Below are 24,273 nucleotides of genomic sequence, written 5' to 3'. Positions count from 1 at the left end.
GAAAGTTTATTTTCTTTGACTACATTTTTACCTTTACCTTTTTCATGGTTTACTGTTGAAAATCTTTGATCTGCCAACTCATTTTAATTCAAAGGAGCTTTGCATTGATTGTTACAGGTTGTATGGGACATGTAAAGGGTATAACAGGAGGCAGATCTACCTGCACATATTTCTAGGTGGATCAGGATTTTAAAGAGAGAATGCGCGTGGGCACTGTTTTAGAAATCCAAATTATTTCTGGCGCAAGTCATTAGCAAGGTTTGAGTGAATGTTCACTTTAAGACTGGTTTCTACACACCGTTTCATAAATGAGACCCCTGTGTTTTACTAGGAAATTAACGTGTAGCTACTATTAAATGTTTGGTGAGAGAAAGTGCTGACAGAGGGGAAGTCAAACTAGAGGATAAAGTAAAATACTAGTTGTGTGTCATTTGTGAACGAGATGATACAGAGAGCTGGCCCTTTTACTTGAACGACAAGATCTGGATCCATTTAAGTGTATCAGAATGACTGAGGAACTAAAATTTGACCCAAAATAAGGATTTGTGGAAGTCAAAAATTTAGGGATAGGTAGAATAACAAAATATTTTTGACTTCCCTCCCTCCCTCACACACACACACACACACACACACCCACATACACACACACACATATAAAGGCACTCAAACAAATTTTCTTTTTGAATTCAAATACAAAGAGAGGGCCAACTGATGATGTTGACCCTCTGATACACAAAACCCAACTGAACTGCTCCCTCTCCCAGCTCTCAGGTGCACCACGTTTCCCTAAATAAGAAAGGTGGATTTACACTGAGTTATGTTTGGGGGAATCATAAAGTTTCTAACAAATGTATCTATTCATAACTCTAGGGATGATCTTTTCTCCACACTGCTCTACCCCAGGCACACATTAGAGACACAAGCTTGATGGTGTATCATTATTTTATATCAGGTGTGTCATACAGCCCAGATTTTATCTGACCTACAATGTATTTTCAGGAGACAATATCCATCCATTTTCTATACCACTTATCCTGTACGGGGTCATGGGGAGGGCTGGAGCCTATCCCAGCTGTCATTGGGTGAGACGGTACACCCTGGACTGTTCGAGAAGCAAACCAGGGACCTTCTTGCCATGAGGCAACAGCACTAACCCCTGTGCCACCATGCAGCCCCAGGAGACAATATGTTCTGAAAAATATTTGCATGAATTTTTCATTAATAAAAAAAGCATATCTGGAGTAGAATACTATCACAAATATAAATTATTAGTCATGACATTGCTACATTTGGCAGGTCAGTGAAGCCAAACTGGTAGCCAAATGAAGCTGGAATAGCCGGCTCTTCTTGGTGAGCCAAATGACCCAGATTACTAAAAAGAGCGGGAATTCCCATCACTGTAAAATACAGCATTTGTAGATGACCCAGTTAAGATAACTATTAAGCTAAAACGTTTCAAGAGATGTTTCTTGTTGATTTATTTTGTGGGCTTTTTTTGGTCTTTTCTGAGCTAACTTCACTCTATTTTTGTATGGATAATAACAGACTTTTATTTTGAAAGAGGAAAAAAGAACTGATCATAAGTTCGAACAGCAACTTAACTATGAAGAAACAAGCTACGTGTTACAAAATGAATGTTAACAGCAAACAGGAAAGACATGAAGTCTGAGTGTTTCACGTTAAGTAACCCCTCAAGAGTGGAAGTAAGCTCTTTTGGAGATTTAAATGTTTTTGTTGTTTTTGCACTTTGTAATAACTATCAAGAAAAAATGATCAGTTTAAGAATTGTTGGATGATTTGTTCTTTGTTTTATTTGAAATTTTTCATTATTGAGAATATTCACACTGAGCCATCTCCTTTGTGTTTTCAAAGGCATGAAGAAAACAATGTTCATGAAGTTTTGATAATAATTTCACTTCATCATGGATTTTCAATTTCACTCACAGTCTCACTCTCTTCCTGACATGCAGTCAAACCAGAGGGAGCGTGCATGTGTCACTGATCACATGAAGATGCTGGAGAGGATTTAGCTAGAGTGACATGTCATCACAAAGCATGTGGAGCAAAAAGAACATTCATTTTACCAGTATTTTAAGAACATAAATTCGGGTGGTTATTGAAATAGAAGAATGGATTAACTCTGCCAGCTGGTCCACCCATTTTGGGTCCTTACCTTTGGTTTGGGAAATCCTGCTCTAGTTGATTCTAGTTTTGCCCTTTCTAAGAACACAAATCCATTTTGCTCTGAGTTTTTATGTTTGAAATCATGGCGTGTTTCTTTTGACACTTTTTAAACCCTGAAACTTGGTGACCTCTCATAAATGCCAGCAAACTCCCACCCATCATCAACCTGAGTCAAGGTCTTATTAACCACAATAAGTGAAAACGTCTGTTATGCTGTAGGCCTGCAGAGCTTTCAGTGCCAGTAGAGGTAAGTCACTGTGTACTGCAATGGAAAAAGTGATCACAGCCACCATAAAATTGAATAATTAGCCATACGATTAAGTCATATAAGACATATGGCTGCTCTCTGTGATGTATTACAAGATACAAGCAGCTGTATATGAAACTACAACCCACTACAACAGTGGTAGTCTGTGGTTTTCTGGGTCATCATAGCTTCTCCTGACGTCACGTGAAAGACAGCTGTAACTCCACACAGAATTCATCGGTTGTTTTAGGCTTTTCATGGACTCAGAGCAGGACGAGCATAAAACCACACAAGTGTTTTCTTTTAATTGTGAGGGCGCACATGTCAACATTGCTGCAACCTTAGGCTGGTAAAGACTGCTATTACAGCTGCTGTTGTATAGGAATGCACATGTCTTTACTACATGTTGAAGTGTGGTCTTGCAGCTCTGCAGAGAAATAATAGAGAAGTGAACACACTGGGTTCAAACATGCTTAACTTGCAAGAGGCTGAGTAGATCATGGTTAGTTTTTCACACTGCTGCAACAAATCTGTTTTGTGCTGGTGGACCACATTATAATGTAAGACCTTTATAATTGACAGCATATGCCAGCAGTGCATGGCTTAAATGCTCTTAATTTGTGCATTGTGGTTGTGGCTGTGTGTCTAATTCATAAAATAGAGCTTGTTGGACTTCAAAGTGGCTCCCCTTGTTGATGCTAAGTCAAAGGCCCCATATGCATGTTTGCTGTGATATTGCTACCTCTCGCACCATCATGGCCGTCATACTAGCCTCATGTGTGCTGCATGTTGGCTGCATCTTCGTGCTGTCACAGCCCTGTCTTTTGTCAAAGTTCTACCTAAATAAATCTCCCCACAAGTGATTTTATTCACTGTTAACTGAGTGGGAAAAAAATCAGAATATTAGCATTCTGTAAAAACTGATTAGTTTCTCTACAGAAACACTAAACCAGGCTTTTACTTTGAAAAGCACAAAGCAGAAGTGTATCAGTACTGTGTTATGACATATTCAGCTGATGTGGAAACAGAAAGCTCCAGTGCCAGAACTTTAGAGAACAACTTTTTTTAGATAGAAGCATTTTAGATTTTGGCCTTAATCAGGGTCATCAAGACCTGGCCCGCCCCTCTGTATACGCAGACCACGCACAGTATATCGGGCATCATCACCCAGGGGAGACTTATACTAGAGTCTACTTAAGGCCTCTCTTTGGTCAGGGGCAGCCCTGATAGAGGCACACTATGCAGACATCAATGTGGACATACACATCTGCTATCATGAGATTACTATGGTTTTCTATTTATCATTCGCGTACCTGTCTATTTTGAGAAATGCTTGCAGTTCACAGAGAAAATAGGCAAGCCCTCTAACCTGAGATTTTTTGCACCTTTTTCTTCACACCTAAATGATAATGACTGTGGCACATCTGAGGCACAGGCACCATTCACCAAGTCTGAAGTGGCTGTAAAGTGTCACACTGTGCAGTTCACTGAGCTTCATCCACAGGATGCACCCCAGTGCACATACTCCGCAGTTTTATAGCAGTGCATTTGCTACTACAATAACACTGTATTTTTATGGTACTGATGACTGAGAGGCAGCAGAGACTTCAAGCTTTCCTCCGAGCATGGTTGCTCAAATGTACATGTTGTTCAATGCATGTAGAAACACGCAGAGGCAACTGAACACTGACACCCTCTCACTTTATGGAGTGTTGAATTTTTAATAATTCTTATGAATAACCACGAGTACCAATACCAATTGCAATGGACTCTGGGCAGACATTCAAGCTCAGAACATTCTTTTTATGAGAATAACCTGGGCTTTAAGAATATTTATTTAAAAAAAATTATGGTAATACAAAGACAAAAGACAAAAATAATCACAAATTAAAACTCAAAGATTTTTGTGTGTGACAGTAAGAAAATAATGACTAAGACACTTTTTTGCACAAGTTTGCTCTCCCATTTCTTGGGGACCAAAAATGTAAAAATATTTCTGTGACAGTCTTCAAATTATTTAAATATTTACAAAAAAAATCCTTGTACTTTTTTTGTATTGGCTTTTGCGAGCCAATTGGCCATCTTTATCATGATCTGCACAGTCAAAGATATGCAGTCTGACACAGCATGACAAAATGACGGAACAGCCTGCCACTGGTTGTCACAGCCCATCACAAAGCATTGTGGCATGCAGTATGGCAGTTAGCATGCATAGCAAGTGGCAAAAATGGTTGAAAAAATTAACACAAAACATTCAGTACTTAACATACCGGTTAGGATTTAATCTTCAAATACCCTGGAAAGTCACCCAAGTTCCAAGCTTGCTAAAAAAAACGATTCCATAAGAGTTAAATTGGCATGGATAGCATCATTAAAACATCAATTCAATTCAATTCAATTGAACTTTATTTATATAGCACATTTAAAACAACCACGATTGAACAAAGTGCTTCACAGTATAAAAGCAAAACATAAAACAAGAATACACCACTATTAATTAGTAAAATTTATTTTAAAAAACAGAACATTATACAGTAATAGTAAAAGTTACAGTCACATCTAAAATCTAAAATCTGTTGGGATAAAATAATCTCATCCTGAATTGAAAACCAACGAGAAAAGATGAGTTTTTAACAATGATTTAAAATGTTCTACAGTTTGAGCGGATCTCACATTAAGGGGTGGGGGAAACAAGTAGTGACTATGATTTATGGTTCAAAGGATATTTAACTTTTAATAACCTGTCTCTTCTTGTCAAATATAAAGCAATGCTGGTCTTGGAGGGTTCAGTTTAAAGACTGAAATCTACTGTGTAAATACCAACGCCCATGCATCCAGGTGCACCTGGTTCTTAAAACATGCTTTTGCTCAGGGTTTTTGTCAAACAGGAGGTTCTGATGGCTCTAGGCAATTGATTTTTTGCAGTGATATTGCAGTAACTCATGCAGGAAGATGGATTTGCAGGCAATGACTAATGCTGTTACACATGTTCTTCAAACTGAGCTTTTCTTCTTGTAAAAATAGAGGTTTGTTGATTTTAGAGACCAGCAGCAGTGAACAAAACAAGCTGGCAAAGAAATCATGTCAGAGGAGGTGGGAGCTAATTATCATTTATCACATTGCTACTTGACGTACCTTCAGTTTTCAGGGGAGACAAATGCTGGAACATCCCCCCAACTGTTCACTCCTGTGGATTCAGCAAAGAGCCTTTCTTCCCTCTTTTTAAGCAAAGTGGAACAAGCTGTTTGTTTAAATCATGCACACTTGGGTAAAAACAAACTTGGTTAGCCATATCTCCTTGGCATATCACAGTGAGACATGATTTTAAAATTGATTCCAGCCAATAGAACGCGTTGCTTTTCGCAGAAAATATGCTGCCTAAAAATGTCATACTGCATTCAAACATATTTTCCATTTGCATCTAGAAAAGACATCCAAAATGTACCAGACTGATTGTAGGAGGAAACCTGAATGACTTCCTTGTCTTCTGCCTCATCTCTCCCATGTTTCCCAACATTAATGTTATTGGTGCCATATGTTTGGCTCCTGTTATAACAGTTTACCATGATGTATGCGGTCCAGGGCTGAGGACGCCAATAAACAGCAAACTAGCCGAGAAGGCAGGGAGACAATGATGATGTAATGTTGTCTGTACAACAAATACTGAAGCTATAGCTGTAAACTGCAAGAAATGCCCAGCTCTGCAGCTGTTGAATGATCACAGTAACAACTTTTTGAAAAAAGCAATGATTGATGACTGATTTCATATAGTTTAAACATCATATTTCAACATATGGAGCAGACCCTAATGTAAAATTTAAAATATTTTGTCCAAATCATACTGCATGAACTAAAAACACTGAGTCTAATGCTTAAAAATGCCTGAATAATAAGAGAAAAGTGATTATTTTACATGAGAAGCCCAGTATTTGCACAAAACCCAGAGGTAGCTGTAGTATAATGGACATATATCCCCTAGCTTATCCTGCAGCTTCAGATTTATGACCTTGGGCTAAAGCAAATTTTGAAAGATTTGTTTTATGGATGCAGAAGAGGTGGGAAATCATGAGCAGGATTTGAAGCAGAACTCATTCCCACTCACAATGCTTTTCACAGAGAACTGTGGGAAGGCTGTTAGAAAACCAGCGTTACTGTCTAGACGAGCAACTGGAGAAGTTGGACCGTTTTACTGGCAGCAGCCGTTTGCTTCCTGATTGTTTTGGCGTAAATATGCCTCACGGGAACGTGGATACACCTGCTTGAAAGACTGAGTTTATGTAGTTGAAGTTGAATTTCTGATTTTGAATCTGTGCTGGCCCATGCTCTTTATTACACAAAGAAAACTGGAAACAGTGACATCCAATGGATTTAGAAGTAATGCAACTTTCTTGCACAGCGCCTAAAAATATGTGCTTGCTTTCAAAACATCATGTCCACAATCTCCACTAAAGCTCAGATGTGTAATTGGACAGAAATAGAGTTTTTGTTTTGAAGAGAGCTATCATAAATGAAGCTCTGGTTTCTGTGGTGTGGCTGTAAACAGAGAGTCTCTAACATCAATATATTGCTCAATAAATGTTCTCTGCTTTGCAGGAATCTCAGAACTGCTCTGTTCTGACTTTGTTTTGCAGCTGTAAGCATAATGTAAAGCCTCATCCTACTGCCTAATTTCTATGTTATAAACTATAAGCAGCAGAAGCAGGGCCTTTTTCTGAGCTGCATTACCTCCAACTTTAAATCTCTGTCTGTTCTTCATAATGTCAGAGCCAAACTTTAATGCCTCAGGTATCAGTAAAGTTCATGTTTATCTCATTAATAGAGTTCAGGTTACTTTGTCTTCAACAGAGGAAGCTAGAATCTTTTTATCATGTAGAAATACTATCTCTGTGTAGAACACAGTAGGAGGGGAATTATTTACAGGCTCTCCGTGAAGTCATCAAATCCTTTTGACCCAATTTTATCTCCAGCTAAAGCAACGGCCCTTGTTTTATTTGACCACTGTCCAGCTCAACCCTCACCTCTTCAGGATCCCACAGACTACATGCTACTAAGTGAACTTTAAACTGATTTCTGATTACTCACTTTATTTTGCATTTGGATTTTAAAAGCAGTAGAACACACAGTCCTTTACCCTTGTACAACAAAGTAAACTCTTTTACGCCAGCATGAAAATCACAAAAAATTAGTGATAATTCTGTGGAATTAAACTATAACAAAATAACAAAATGTTTGGCAAGACCAAGACTAGCTAAACATTGATATTTTGTGATAAAACTTTGTGAGGAAAACTTAACTTACTTTTCATCACTGATTCAACTGAGACTAAAATGTTAGTGGCAGATTCAGTAAAGAATGGCGTGGCTTTTTAAGCTGTGAAAACGGCAAAATAACCTCGCCAGACTCCATGCCGCCAGACTCTCATCAGGCAAATCCATCTTGAAAAGCTCCAATCCTCGATGTTTGTGCCGAACCACACTGCTTTGACCAATCAACGTCATTTAAGGAGGACGGGGTGGTAGCTATAGGCGGGGTAAATTTGTACTGGAAGCTGTTTGCAATGGCTGCTTCAAGGGCAATGATTAGCTTGGATGTAGCTATAGCACAGCGGCAGTTTACCAAAATGTGACCACACTTCTGTTTGAAATAAAGAGTAAAAAACAACAATAAAAACTTTTCATGTGAAAGGTATTTTCGCTCTTCGGCCAACCTACTTCAGCATGATTTTTGTGAGCATTACAGGGATAAAGGGTTAGATAGTTGTAAGTGATTGTATACAATGGCTGCTAGTGGAGTGATTAGCTTGGACTTAGCCACAGCGGCGGTTTTGTCAGAACTGGACAACATTTCTTTATTAAAACAAGGGCAGAGATCTACAGTGAAAGCTTTTCATGACAGAAAATATATTTTCACTTCTCTCCTGCCTGCTTTGGCATGGGTTTGTGATCATTACAGGTGTCTGCTGTTGTATCCAATGGCTGCTGCCGCAGTAGCTATTAGCTTGGATGGAGCTGTAGGAAAGTGGCAGTTTAATCAGAACAGGACCACATTTCTTAATAAAGGTCACATATTATGTTAAAAAAAAAACACTTTTTCAGGCTTTTCTCACAAAAATATGTGTCCCTGGCCTGTCCACAATCACCCCAAGAATCAGAAAAATCCATTCCCTTCCCCCCTCTCTTTCTCGTCCTTTCAGAAAATGTGTCTAAAACAAATCATTCTCTGATTTTCCCCTCATGATGTCATGTGGGGAGTTAGCACCACCTCCAGGTTCGGTTGGCCCCCCATGCTTTGAGGAAAGTTATCCACAAAGACCAGTTCTAACTGCCACAGGCAGTAATGGTGGTGCAATTTAAAAGGAAAGGAAACCAGGTATTAGACTGGCACCATTTCTCTCTCCTCCTTTGTCCTCAGCTGGTTATTGCTCTGTATCCTTTTTCTCAACAAGCAATATTATTTTGTTTAAAAAAACTTAAGCTGAAATGGTTGAGGAGCAATGATGAGTTTGAGATTGCTTTTAGTATTTTATAGAATGAGATAAAATGTCAGAGCAACACACCTTCATATTGGACACCTTAAAATAAATCATACTGAGAAAAGGCCCAATATGGTGTGTACCAAGGAAGAAAGACATTCAGAGCAAAAATCACATTTGAACAGGCTTTAAACATGTTAATCTCCACTGTAAAAATTGGCTTTCTATTATTAGTGTTAATAGGACTTCCTTGTTTTTCTGCTGTCTGCCTCAAGTGGACATTTAAGGAACTGCTTTTTTGGCACTACCGCCTTACCTTCATTTTCGACAATGGAGGTTGCTGCTTGTCAATAACCTATTTATTGCTATGTAGAGACAATATGAGGTCTGTGGTTTGATCCCTGTAAATGCCTTTATGCTCATCTTGAGAAAGACCAACAAAAGCAGCAAAATCTGTCCTACTCACTTATAGAGAGCCAGATGATAAGCCATTACAGCCAACCGTGCAAAGACACTTCCAAGTCCTGTAGTTATACATAATAAAACATGTAAGGCAGACTGACTGCAGCACTCTGCAGGTTGATCATCAAGCTGCCTTATAGAGAAACATCTGTTTAGTGTATGAAAGACTTGAGTAGAAGCACTGCTGCCTGTCTGAGAACTACAGGGTGTAATAAAGTGTGACAGGAGGAACCATTTGGCCTGCTGGTGTCTGTGAGAGTCTGCAAGTGTCATCGTGGTTGTGTTTGTGTGTCCAGGTGTTACAGGAGGAGAGGACAGTGACAGGAAATTCTTCCTGATAGAAAAAGCCAAAAGGTGCTGACTGACTGACCTGCTGGCTGCTTGATCCACTGCTGGGTGATTTGCTCTCTGGGTGGCTGACTGACTCCAGCACTGACCCGCTGATTGGCTGACAGGGTTTGTTATCGGTGACCAGGCAGATATCTGATTGGATGACCTGGATGGTTACTGGATGGTTGACTGATGACGTTTACAGGCTGTCAGTCAGCTCAGGAGTCAGTGTGATGTGTATGTGTTGGGGGGCAGGATGCCTCTGCTCATGTGTTGTTAACAAGGCTGAAACAACATGATCACCCACTTAGTTTCCTCTCTGGGTCTATTTACAGCCACATGCCCTCCACCCCAAGAAGAATTATCTAAAAGATTACAAATCTATAAAAACAGCCCAGTTTAAAACACTGAAGTGAGAAAGTGAGGCTTTCTTTGTTTATACACAGTAGTCAGTAGGAAACACCGGTAGCATTTTGATAGATGTCATGCTTGCTGTCTTCTAAGCCTTTTCATGAATAAGCTGGGATCAAATTTACTTTTTGTTTCGTTCTATGATTTATTGTTTTCAGTGGAGGGGGTAACAGAAGCTTTTAGTCACATTTGATTGGACAATCTAGGCTGAAAAATGTCACGCTGTGAAGGATTTTTTCCTGGCAAAGACCTACATTTATGTCCTGCTGGTGATTTACTGTGAGCAGAGTTTAACATCAGGCACACACAGTTTTAAAAACACATAACTTTGGCAAAATTAAGAAGCGATAAAACAGAATCTTTGACAAGTGCACACAAAGACTGTTATCAGAGTGATGGATCATGAAGCAGTCAGCACTGCTGAAGTTGTTTTTCCTCTAAGCAAAACGGAGCAAAATCAACTGGCTCTGTAGGAAAGATAACATGTTCTGTTATTACACAGACTAGAAGTTATGTAATTAGATGCTGATTTATTGTCCCATCAATCCCTGTTTACATCAGATGCAGCAACAAGTAAAGGATGCAGATAAGTGGGCAAAAACTGCTTAGCAAACCGTCATATCAGAGCACATCAGCAGGGTCGCTGTTTCATATTGTTTTTGGTCTTTTTGCCTTCTCTTAAAGGACAGCTGTAGAGAGTTAAGGAAAGACCGTGGCAGGTGATGTGCTTCAAACAGGCACTACTTATAGAGTTGACTGGGCCACTGAAAAACCCAGAATTTGCGATGTCCCCAGCTGTGATTTGTTGATGATATAAATGTATGAGTGTCAGGAGCATTGGTGCTAACTTCCTGGCTAACAGTTACTTCATTTAGGAAGTGAAAAGTATGTGATGCTATTATTGGGTTCTGATGTTAGGATTATTTAACTGTGCTACTTTTTAACCGCTTTTCACATTCACATTTTCCTTCTATTTTTCTACTTTCTCTTGCCACTTTGAACAAGGTTTTCCTGTTTCTAACTATTTTTCCCTATTTTTGCCACCACTATCCCACTTTGTTGTTGTTTGCCTATTTTTGCCTTTTTTAACCAATTTTTACAATTTTTTTGCTCAGCTTTGCCACTGTATTGCCACCTAATTACCATTTTGTCAATATTTGCCACTTTTTATGCTATTTTAACCCTTTTTTGCTGTGTTCTGCTCATTTAGTACCACTTTGCCACTTTGGCCAATTTTTGGTGCTTCTGGCCCATTTTTGCTACTTTTGTTTTCGCTGCTTTCACCTATTTTTCCCCATTTTTGCTACTATCAAAACATTTTTGCTCCCTTTTATCAATTTCCACCACTTGCTTATACCACTTTAACCCCTTAAAGCCTGTTGTATCATGTTTGATGCATACTTTTATGATACCTCTATCTAATCAATATGATTATAAATTACTAAAAAAAAGTTTTGAATACAATCTGATAAATGATAAAAAATGTCCTCAAATTTTATGGAAATTTGGATTATGTATTTATTTATTTATTTATTTATTTATTTTCAGTAGAAAGTGAAATAAACATTTCAGTTCCAAAAACGGAAAATTTTCTGGCTGTAATTTGTGGATTCGGGCTATGAAGTTTAAAATCCATTTTTGTCGCTTCTTTTGACAATTTTAACTCATATTTGTTCTTTTTGCCCCTCTTAATCAATCTTTGCCACTCTTTTTTCCCACTTTTATCCTATTATTTTCTCTTGGCACAATTATTTGAATATTTTCCATTAAAGTTGTCACAGTTTCTTATGCTTTATTTTCTGGCATTCTGAGGTTTGCACACATTATGGCTTAGTTATGAAGTCTGACATTACTTTCTTGATAATTTAGTTCAGCGTGTCCATCCGCATTTTTAACATCACCGATAAAAGGTAATTCTGTTTTTAAAAAAGAAGTTAACATTTTGAAAAAGGCTAGATTGTACTACAGCATAAATTGATTAAAAAACTTGTTTGGTTGCTTTGATAAGAGTGGTTATTATTCAGATTAAAAATAAAATATGATAATTAGGTTTTCTTTACAATGGAACCCCCAGTTTGGGCCCCAGAGCTCTCCCCTTTATCCCCCCTTCTGTGGCCTTGGCTCCACACTGCATTTGGAGTAGGAATGACCCAGTGATCTATGCAGTGATGACTGAAGCCCTTTGTAGGTGTTTTTCAATGGGACAGTGCTGTAATGAAGCTTTAGTGCCATTATACATTGCAACACTCATACTGCATTGTTTTACACGTCCCTGTCTGTCTATTCACAGAGCATTCACAGCAGAAAGTGAGGGAGCCTGGCACAGCTGGAGCTCCACATACACAAACAATGAGACATGCACACACACACTGTACTCCTGTGCTTTTCCCACCTCTTTCACACCTCTGTTATTACCTCCAAAGACAGCTCACAGGTGGGATTGCTTCCTCCCTCCATTTACAGCCTGAGATGTTCATAGTGAAGGTGAAATGTAACAGGGGTGTAAATACAAACACTTTAAACACCAGTGTGAAGGAGGCGTTTCTCATGGTCAGAGTTTTGCAAGTTCACACGTAAAATGAGCTATCTTAAAATTCAGTTCACACAGCTTAAAATTAACTAGTTATATTAAAAGTTCATAATGAACTAAGTGCATGGATCAGAAAAGGAACTTGTTCATGCTGAAATGGTATTGCATGAGCTGTGTGCTTAAAAATATTCAATTAATACACATCAGAGATATCACTCATTTTTATTTGACAGGTTGTCTATTGGGGTAGTTTCAGCTCCTCAGGTTTTGGGTTATCAGCTTTACAGGAGCAAAAATGACATTACAAAACATGATAAGGTGCCCCCTTTGGTGCGCATTTCTCTAGTTCCCTGTAAATAAGCAGAAGTTGACGAAGGGCCTTCTTATGGGACTTATAAATAGACAAAATTACACAAAGTGCTCTCTGAAGTGTTCTCACAGTGGACAACACTTGACAACTTACCTCACAATTGCCCTCTAAATAGACTAACATTGACAAAATGCCCTCCATGTGGTCAAACTTTGGCAAAGTTTCTCTAGTCGCCTTTTAAAAGGACAGTGAGTAATAAAGAGCCCTCCAGGGAAGTCGCCCCTGCCCCTCAAACATCCTGAATCCACCACTGCATAATTAACTCCAAAATGTGGCCCATTGATCATGTTGAGTGAAAATTTGACCACAGGATCTTTTCTCTCATAATCATAACGGCCCTAGCAGGATCGTTCTGTGTTGTTCCTTTGTATTAATTTGGCCGAACTGCCTTCCCCCTGCATTACAGGGTGGTGTCCTTTCCTGTAGATCAGCTCCTGTGTGTCCACAGGGAGAAATAAATGGAAGAGTTTTGAAGATTCCCACTGCTGTTTTACTTGAAAAATAACAGATCTGATTTCTCGTTCTGGACAGTCTCACAGTAAGCTGACAATTCGTCTTCACATTTCAGAGCCGCTGCCAGTTATAACACAATGCTTGCTGAAAGGGAGAGAGTGGCCAGTTTTATGAATAAATACGACTGATGCAGTGGAGACTGGTGCTGGGTGGCTGTGTTGGCTGGCTGTGGTCTCCCTGTAATATAGAGATTACAAAGCTTGTCAGTCCAGTCAGTTGTGGCAAAATCTTTAAAGAGACTGGCTGTATAGATTATTTCTTCAATCTTCGCATCAGGCCGCAACTTTTAATTCTGATTAAAGTTGCTGACAGTTGCTATAAGATCACCTTACCTGCATATTTATCTGAAGTAGCCATCATCTGTGTATGTCCCCTTAGATCACCAACCTACAAATATAGTATTTATGCTTCAATTTCAAAAATTGTGTAAGAATATGTGAACATAAAATTAGCCTTACATATTCATTAGATATGTGGATTTACATTTTTATTCCTTCAAGGCTTTATTTACCCCTGACTGACAGGACTGCACAGCCTCTTTGTCCTCAGAGATAAGACAAGGTGTGAGCAAAGCCTGAGCAGACATGTGACTTTTTAGATCAATTGGTCCACTCTCTGCTGATAAGATCATACAGTGCTGCTCTAACTGTGGTGTCTACAGATCAGTTAGGGTGTAATGTTTATCCCCAAAGCCTCTTTTTTCTCTGTGTTTTATCAGATGATTGTAATTAAGAGTTATGCATGTCTCCCTTATTTCCTCTGACTATAAATGCTTGGAGCAGCTGAGTATGTTTAGAGGAATTCCTGCTTGTTGTGTGAGCGTGCCTGTTATTTGGCATACCACGGCTGAAGCCAGCATTGCAATAAATGCTCTAGGGTTAGGTCTGCATGCGTGCGTCATATTCTGTCTGCTGTTAGTGGTTGACTTTAAACTTGTGCCAGCTTACAGACTGCTGTAAAACAATAAATACAAATAAAGATATTAAGTAGTGAATAGGAAGAATTTATGAATGGCTCTTAAAACTCCATCACTTACTGGTTTAGGGCAGGGTTGTCCAAACTATGGCCCAGCGGCAAAATATGGCCCACTGTCCATCTTTTATCGACCCGCAGGAAACTGTTTGAAAAAAAAAGATATTTGAAGATAGTTGCCTTGTCAGACATGAAGCATACTCACTTTCTAAACATATCTTAACCTACATTTGATTCGTTTTGCAACTTTAATATCCTCAAGGTGAGGTATATGAAAGTGGCCTCACCATGTTTATATATTTCTGTATGTAGCCCTAAGTAGGAAAAAGCTTGGAAACCCCTGTTTCAGGGTGTTATGTAAGAAGAAAATGCATAGTTATGTGAGCAGCATTTTCTAAAGGGTCTTGTAACAAAGCATATTAAATACAATGCTGAAGTGCAAATCTGTAGGTCCTTGAGTGTCCACTTGAGGCCTGCTCAGAAAAAAAGGATTCCACATTAGTTTCAATATAGAAATGCACATTTAGCCTGGTTCGAAGCAATTTTGATCTCTATAGCTCATTCTTTCATTGAGACATACTCTAATGGGGATACATTTTTAAAAAATGTATCCATTTTGGCTTAGGCTATATAGATAAGCAAAATAAGGAGCATGGTTAATCTGACTGACATGCTGGTACATTGTTCATGTAGCAAGGAGGCTAACATAAGAGTCAGTATTTCCAGTATGGCGGTCACTGTCATTAGGCTTTGAAACACATCTTCAAAAACCGTGGAGTGACGTCAGTGACCCTCAATTAACACATACTCTGTCTGCGAAGTGATCTTGCATGAAGTTGTTTTAGAGTGGCTGCGTGTTTTGCTGCTGTCACATTCCCGTTATTGTTCATAAGACTTACCTCAATAAACAACCCTACAAGTGACATGATTCAGTTTAAAATGGACTTCCTCCAAAGAAATGCTAAACGAGGCTCTAAATTCTCTACACATAAAGAGAGTCTGAAAGCCCTGACTTGTTAACATGCTAACAAACTGAAAATCGAGCCGCGTCGCTGTCGAGACATGCTTCCAGTATGAATTGAGCTTTAGTCAGTCTTCACAGTTTTGCTAACTGCGCTTCCGGGCCATCACCATTGTGTGCCAGAAGCACCTTTGGCTCTGCTTGAGATACACAACAGGTCTATTTTTATCCTAACAGAATGTTCATGTTGTTTTTCTGCAGGTTTTTTTTTACATCCATGTTTTCTATGCTTTAAAGTCAGCAAACTGTTAAAATGTCAGACCATCTACACATCCATCTTCTGCTTTTCTGGAGCTGGATCACAAGTCCAGGAGGCTGAACAGGATAGCTCAGGAGTCCCTTTTCTCTGTGTGGTTTTCTAGCTCTGCCTGGGGGATTTTAAGGTTGTCCCAGGCCAAAAGGGATATATAATCCCTCTAGTAAGTTTTTAGGGTTACCTGCAAAGGTTACAAAGGCCTAGTGGCTTTACGAATGATTCCCATGCTCCTCAGCCTATTTCTAAGGCTGACTCCAGCCAACCTTTGAAGGAAACTAATTTTTGCCACTTTAATCCACAGTCTGTACCTTAATAGCCAAAGCTGATGACCACAGGTGAGGATTGGAAAGTAAGATGACTAGAAATCAAATGCTTTGCCATTTGGCTCAGCTCTCACTTTATCAAATCTGTCTGACACAACACCTGAAATACTGCTGATGCTGTGCATCTTTTAGTCCATTTAACCATCTATTTTAAAAGAGACCCGAGATACCTGAAATCCTTCACTACAGGTTGAGAGTCACTCTTCCTCACTGTTTTCTGGAGGAGATCCATGGCCTCAGACATGGAGCTGCTGACTCTCTTCCTGGCAGGTTTGTAAACCATCCCAGTGCCTGCTGGAAGTCTAGGAATAAAGAAGCTAACAGAACACCATCACCTGCAAAAAGCAGAGAGGAAATCCTGAGGTCCACAAACAGGGAACCCGAGATCCTGTGCAGGGAAATTACTAAGAGAATGCCCTGGTGGAGGCCAACAGGTAAAAAGAATGCTCTTCTGTTGCAGTGAAAAAGGAGAATAAATTGCAGTATCTTCTTCTATCTTGGCCCAATCTTGGATATTTCAAGTATGTGTTAAATACACTTTATATTGGTCAAGCAGAGGAGGATGCTTAAGGTAAGAGGTACTACACCAACTGCTTTTTTTTTCATTTTCTCTGATGATTTGCTTAAAACAACTGTTCAAACTGTGTATTGTTGAAAAGTCATAATATTCAGATATGAAAAGGGTGGATTTATTGGAATAAAGTTCAACTTTGTCAGAGGAATCCTCCAAAAACATTATAAAGTAGTCTAAATTATCACAACACACCCAAAACATTTTATCCCACCCTGTACAACAGGAGTAGCCAGATAAAGCAGAAAATAGCCAAATCTGGCTGCACTGTAGTCAAAAGTTCAGAAGTAAGTAAAAGAAAAATGATCTGTCATAGCATCAGGTCATAATGACGTTTGTAGTAAACACCAACGAGTGTTTGGAGCGTCCACAGAGAACAATTTCTGTATTGTAGGATAATCCATCTTGGACACAGAGACGTAGAGTGAGAAGAGGCGTGGTGTAGTTAGATTTCTTATGGGATATCAGTCACCGTGACACTGCAGCACAAAGCTGTGAACGAGCCAACCAAGTTAAAGGTCAGCTCTGCGTATTACATCATGCTTCTTTGTGTAACTGTAGCTGCAGCTTCAGGTGCAGGAGCCTCCATCTGGACGAGCAGTACGCAGGGCCTGCAATCTGTCACTGTGTCTCATGTGGAGACCGTCCAACATGCTAAAGCGTTCACGTAAAAATCTTTCTGTAGGAGTCAGCAGGATCCACTGCTCCTACTGTTCATCATGGGAGGAGTTCACAGATGGTTTTCAGACCACGGAGATCCACAGTGAGATAAATCTCTGAAGAAATGATACACCAATGCATGTCAGATTGTTCCGCTCCTCATAAAGTATCACATATGGCAATGTTTCTTTGAGGATTTGTCTGAACATGAAGATGACCGTGGATCTTTTTCTTACACATTCCACTGTAACATACATCTTTTTTACAGCCTGGATCTCATGGCTGGTCACTGACATCTGCTGCACAAATCATTCATGTGAGAGAACAGTGGTGTACTGAATTGGGCTTAATCCGATGGATTGGTATAGATATCATAGATGGATTACCAGCAAAACTTAAAGACCTGTTGCAAGCATGATTTACTCCATCATGTGATCCACTCCTGCCCTTACAACGTACCAAAAACTCTACTCAGATATTGTCTGTACTACTGAAAATTAATCTGCGTTTTTTTAGCTTTTCTAGGCAACAATCACCCTTCAGGCAAAAAAAAATGACTCAAATCCTTTTTTATGTGACTCAGACTGGATTTTTTTAATGACAATTTGAACACCAAGATTCACACAGAATCTGATCTTTTCTTTTTGGATAACATCAAATACAGGTCGGATCTTTTGTGGTGCAACCTCGGTCTGAACAGCCATGTGTATTGATGTGACTTTTGCATCGCTCTCAGTGACACTCATCACACTTCTGCATTGGACGACACAGTGGGAGTCATGATAACTCAGTGAAAATAAGCATGGAGGACAGCTGTGATGGAGGTAGTCAGTGACTGGACAGTGAAGTGTTTAACACTGGATGGGTTTCCATTACAGCTTTTGCAAAATAAAAGTAATATTTCTCCATTTGCCAAAGTACAATTGCGCTTTGAATGTGTTTCCACTGAAGGGAGTTTAGGCGTGAGCCTGGTAATTCTCACAAAATCGTATCTCGTGAGACTCCACTACAAGGAAGCTGGACGCTCAAAACCTGTTGCGTGTTGGTACAGTTATGATGACAGTTCAGAGGCCAAGTACGTACATATGGCAAAAGCCATGTATAAGGACATAAGTATGATGTTAAGAAAAATCTCAGCTGCACCATGTTGTCTCAGAGTGACTGGTCATGTGACACCGCACGTCACGTCCTGTGACTTGTAAATGCCAAAAAACTGTTTCTATTACCCCATCCTATTCCATTCCATTATTTCTATATCGAAACAACTAAAAAACCTCCTCATGAGAGTGTAAACTTTTAGCAATATTTGAGAGGTCTTTTGGAATTCAGGTGTTTCCATTACCAATGTTTTTACTGCGCTATTTAGAATTTGCCCTTTTTTTTTTTCTTTTTAAGACTTATTTTTGGGTTTTTGGTGCCTTTATTCCACAGTGGAAGACAGTGGATAAAGTCAGAAATGGGAGGGAGAGTGAGGAGTGACATGCGTTTAAGGGTCAAATGCTGGATTCCAATCCGGGCCGCCCCCAAACATGGGTAGCGCCTTAAACCACTCGACCATCTGCGTGTCTAGATTTTGCACATTCTAAGGGTAATGGAAACACAACTACTGTAAGTGTTTGGGGTGACATTTTCTCACAAGCAAAACTTGGTGGTTGTATTGCAAATGACCTGTGCTTTTGCTTGAAAGCAAAATAACAGATGTGGACACAAAAGAATATCAATTTACACTCACCAGAATAAGGTACTTTTCACACCTATGTTGTTAGTCAATATTTCTAACACTTAATAGGGATGTAACAGTATCAAAATACCTATGACAATTCCTTAGAAACGAGTCCATGGTATAATGTTTATTGCAGTTTGAAAAACAACAACAACAAATGAAGTCTTGGAAAACAGTGACATTGGCATTTATTAAACAACAATAGCACTTAAATATTACAATAGTGCAAAAAGTATGCATTAGGTTTGACAATCTGAACTTATTCTTTGGCTCCAGTGTTTACTAACCTACTTAAAACTCTGTTGTCCACCACTCAAAATAACATCAAGTCTTTGGCGATAAATTCACTGATACACCTTGTGATCTGTTGAGACCCTGCTGTGTTGTGGAGAGGTTGGATTGTGAACGCTTCCTTAAGAGTCTTTTGGCCTGGCCTGATTCTGCTGCTCGCATCTTTGCAAATCTTTTTGGAGTGATGATTTGCAAAGCGGCTCCTCATGTGTGTTATGTCACTCGGGTTCCGCATCAAAAAGTCAGATTTAAAACCTGCCACAATCTAAAAAATGTTGCCACTCAGCCACTTGTAGCATCCACCATTTTCTCGCTGTTAGATCAAGCCAGCAAGTTGAGTACAAAGATAATAGGTACTCAAGAGCCAATTGTAACTGTAGTTTCCACTTCCCTTTGCTCTGCTCCACTAAAAAAACCTACACTTTTAGCCCTGGAGACCTACAGTTGGTATTGAGATGCTTCTGACACCATGATACCATGAAATTAATGATGTCATTACATCTCTAGCAAATAATGAATACTAACCCAAGTATATGAGTATGCAGCTTCGGTCACTTAGTATGGATGTCTCCTGTTGTTGGATGTCTCATAGCAGGTTGCAGTCTGGATTGTTGGCATGGTGATGCAATGCCCATGCAACCACCAGAACAGCTCTCTCCTGATTTCAGTCCTACCTCTCAAACAGAAAACAGTTTGTCACCATCAGCATGTCCTGCTCTCCCCCAACTCCTGTAAACCACAGTGTGCCTCAAACCTCTGTCCTTAGACCACTTCTCTTCACCATCTATATACTCCCTTTTAGTCACATCATAGTCAAACACGGTCTCAGCTACCATTCCTACGCTGATGACATACTGCTCTATCTGCACACCACACCATCGGCTCAGCACTGCCCCCACTCACTGGTCAACTGTCTGCAAGAAATCAAACCTGGATGTCAACCAACAAACTTAAACTGAACAGCAATAAACCAGGGCTCATGGTTGTGGCCCCCTCAGGAAGGTTGAAGATCTTGTACTTAATTTGGATGGTTGTTCCATTCGCCCATCCTCCGAGGTCTGAAACCTGGGCGTCATCCTGGATTCCACCCTCTTCTACCAGTCCCACATCAAATCCATGACCAAAACTGTCCTTTTTCCTCCTCAAGAACATCTCCAGATTCAGACCATCACTTACAGACTTGGTGGCAGAAACCCTAATCCATGGATTCATCCCCTACCATCTCAATTACTGTAACAGAGTCCTGTCTGGAGTATCTAACAAAACCCCGAACAGGCTGCAGAACATCCAAAATTCAGCTGCCAGGGTTCTCACCTGCACTAGGCCCTAGCAGCACATCCCCTCTACCCTCACCCATCTCCACTGGCACTGGCACTGGTCCTCAGACACTGGCCCTCTCACTGTTCCCACCACTTAACTTCATACCTATGAAGACAGAGCCTACAGCCCCCATCCTCTGGAACACCCTACATGAAAACATCTGCAATGCTCCATCTTGGGACATGTTTTAAAACTCCTCAAGCATCACTTGTTCACCACAGCCCACAGTCTCTCCCAAATCTGCCCCCCTCCAAATACTCAATTTTGTGGTTGTGGTGTCTTGTCTATTGTTCTTCTATAAAGCGACCTTGGGTCCCATGAAAGGCACTATATAAATCCAAGCGATTATTATTATTATTGTTATTATTAAAGACACTCAGGACTAAAACCTACCACCATAGTAGTCATGATTGGATCACCTGCCCCTTAGACTGTGAGCTTGACCTTATTTTGAGTGATAGACCCAGCTGTTAGAGCTGCTTTTTTTTACACCTGTCAAAGGAAGCAAAACAAAGCCTGATCACTGGACAGTGGGCCAAGTTGAGTCAGCAGCCATGGTGACTTTGAACCAGGTACAGTAGGTTAAAACGCTGCCTTTCAGCTGATTTTAGAGTGAATCTATTTCACTCTGTCAGTTGTCTTGACTGGTCAAGTTGTCCTTATTATCCAGCACTGGGCAACACGATGCTGCTTCTGACATCCTTTTGTTTTGTTTTTTTTCAGCATGGAGGTCAGTTCAGGACCAGGACCATTTTTTACAGAAAAAAATGACAAGACCTTCATCTAAAAACCTCCAGACAGTAACCAAAACTGAAAGATCACTGTTTTGAATTGTGCCTGGGATTGTCACATCATGTGTGCTGCAAATGTGGTGCCAGTAGTGACATGTGCTTTACAAATGGCCTGTGTAAGTGTGTTGTTAAGAGCAGCTTAGTTCTAATGAACCACAGCAGCACTTATGTTTTGTTTTTAGTGAATTTGTTAAACTTTCAAATAAAAAGAGAGGGCAGCTTAAACTGACTACTGGTATCAGATGTTGACAAAGGGCCATGTTGAGAAATACGCAAAATTGAGCATCTTTTTTGTTGATCAAGAGTCCCTGGATGATAATGATGCAAAGTGTTAATTATGTAAAGAATGCAACCGGTAAAGACAAACTTAGTTATAGAAATACACAGATTTGGTTGATTTTTGTCCAAAGATATTCTACTTACAGCATGCTGTAATGACTTCATATCTGCAATATTTGATTAACACTAAAGGTACCAGACCCTGGTCAGGGCCTTTCTGTGCAGAGTTTGCATATTCTACCCGTGCACGCATGGGTTCTCTCCGGGTACTCTGGCATCCACCCACCACCAAAGACATGCTCATAAGAGAGATATTCCTTTATTAGTCCCACTAAGGGAAATTCCAAATTCCAATTCATAAGTTGGCTAATCTAAATTGCCTGTAGGTGTGAATGTGAGTGTGCCTGATTTTGTCTCTATATGTCAGCCCTGCGATTGACCAGCGACCGGGTGTACCCCTCCTCTCGCCCAGTGACAGCTCGGATAGGCTCCAATACCTCAATGGACGGATGACTTTTAAAGCAGTGTATTTGTACAGTTAAATGTTTCATCCAACACTGAATAAGCAAAATATATTTAAAATAGACAACAAAGCTTTTCAGTGTTTTTTAAAACCCCCTCTCTCTAGCATTATGTGGGATATACACTCTGTTTTATGTCTTGCACACTGCTGAACACATTTAAAGCATTCATTGTGTGAGAATTCATCACATGCCAGCTCTTCCCATCCTGAGACACTGATATATTTGCTTTTTGACAAAACGATCCATTAGCCTAACCATTTTATGTAGCTTTGGTTTGGCTGCAGACTGACACCAGATGCTTTGTGTATCATTATCATCAGCGTGGTTGTAGCAGCTCATGAAACCTTTCAGAACTTGGCCACGACAGAGGCCGTCCTCTGGTCCAAAGAACACAAAGGCAAGGACCGGAGCGAAACCGAGGTCTATGATTGTGGTTAAACACTGCTGGTAATAAAAACGTGTTCAAGGAGTTACAGATTGTGGTGAATTATGCTCTAATTTAGCCAAGAGACTGATTGGCTTCTGCACTGAGGACTGAGTCTGGGTTTGGCACATCGGTGGGACAGCCAAGTGGGTGGCTAAGTAGTGAAAATTATCTACTATTCCTCCCATTGTAGAAGATCCCTGTTGATATTAATTTAAGGCAGTGTTTGCCGTAAATCTTTTCATTATCTCGTATTTTTGTGGGCCAAATGTTTGTCTTAGAAAAGGCAGCATTTGCTACTAAAACAATATAAACTTTTAGTCATTTTCAGTCAATTAAAAACTACTACTGGCACTTTTAGTGTGTGCAAAAAAAGCAACACTGTCCAAGACAGCCTTTATACCCAATTTAATTTTCATGTTCCTTGACTGGATCGTAAATGATGTTAAATACTGCCAATGAAGATGGACAATTCATTCAAGCTCAAACCTCTGATATGTAAGATTAGCCCTTTTTTGAACCCAACATAGGATTTGTTTCTTCAAAATATTTGTCTCATTAACAGACATGGTTTTAGTCTTTAATGCATTGATTAACCTTTTTCTGTTTTTAAATTCTCACACTGAAACAACTTAGTCAGGCCCTCAGCAGTGGCTGATCTAAACGTATCTTCCACTTCAAAATGTTCAAAAACAGTTAAGAAAGACAAAACTCCCTTACATGTAGCATAAAAATACTTTACTGAATATACAGTTGCATCTGAAAAATAGAATATAATGTCAAAACTCCAATTTGCAAAGGTTTTCTGAGCATTTGTCCTCTCACTCTGGTTCAGTACACACAACCAGGATCATGGAGAAGACTGCTGACTTGACTATTGTGCAGAGGCCAATCACTGACACCCTCCACACATGACAGATTAAAGACCTTATGAGAACTTCGTAAGGAGTGGTCTAGGAAATCGACTGTAAGTATTGTGTTCTTGGCCTCAAGCCAGTCCTGAACCACAGGTGTCATAAGTATCTCACCTGGCCTAAGGAGGACAAGAATTGGACTGCTGCTCAGTGGTCGAAAGTCCTGTTTTCAGATCTAAGTAAATTTTGAATTCCATTTGAAAATCAAGGTCCAACCATCTACAAGGAGATTTGAGAGCACATCATGCTTCCACCTGCTGTGAAGCTTTGTAGAGATACTGATTTCCTTTTCCAGCATGACAACAGTGAAGCCAAAACTACCAGAAAATGGCTGACCACTCCACTTGACTGGCCAGCCAACGTGCCCAAGCTAAACCCCATAGAAAATCTCTGGGGAAATGTCAAGAGGAAGATGAGAGACACCAGACTCAACAACAGAGACGAGCTGAAGGCTGCTATCAGAGTAACCTGGGCTCCGTAACACTGCAGCAGTGCCCCAGACTGATTGGATAGAAGCAGTAGTTTGTGCAAAATGAGCTCCAACCAATGACTGAGTGCATAAATGAGCATGATTTTAAAGGTCAACAGTTCTGTTTTATAATATATATGTTTTTTTGGACTGATGTTTCATGATATTCTAACACTTTGAGGTAGTGGATTTTTGACTTTTATGTGCTATTAGCCC

The 24,273-nt window shown here is 39.8% G+C and overlaps 1 pseudogene; it reads left to right on the top strand.

Moving 5' to 3' along the window:
- The window catches only part of LOC121513492, a 119,062-nt pseudogene extending 96,823 nt beyond the window's left edge, over nt 1-22,239 (top strand).
- The last annotated feature ends 2,034 nt before the right edge of the window (nt 22,240-24,273 follow it).

The sequence above is a fragment of the Cheilinus undulatus genome, linkage group 8, assembly GCF_018320785.1.
Source record: "Cheilinus undulatus linkage group 8, ASM1832078v1, whole genome shotgun sequence".
Classification (NCBI taxonomy): domain Eukaryota; kingdom Metazoa; phylum Chordata; class Actinopteri; order Labriformes; family Labridae; genus Cheilinus; species Cheilinus undulatus.
This window is presented reverse-complemented; position numbering and strand designations above follow the sequence as displayed.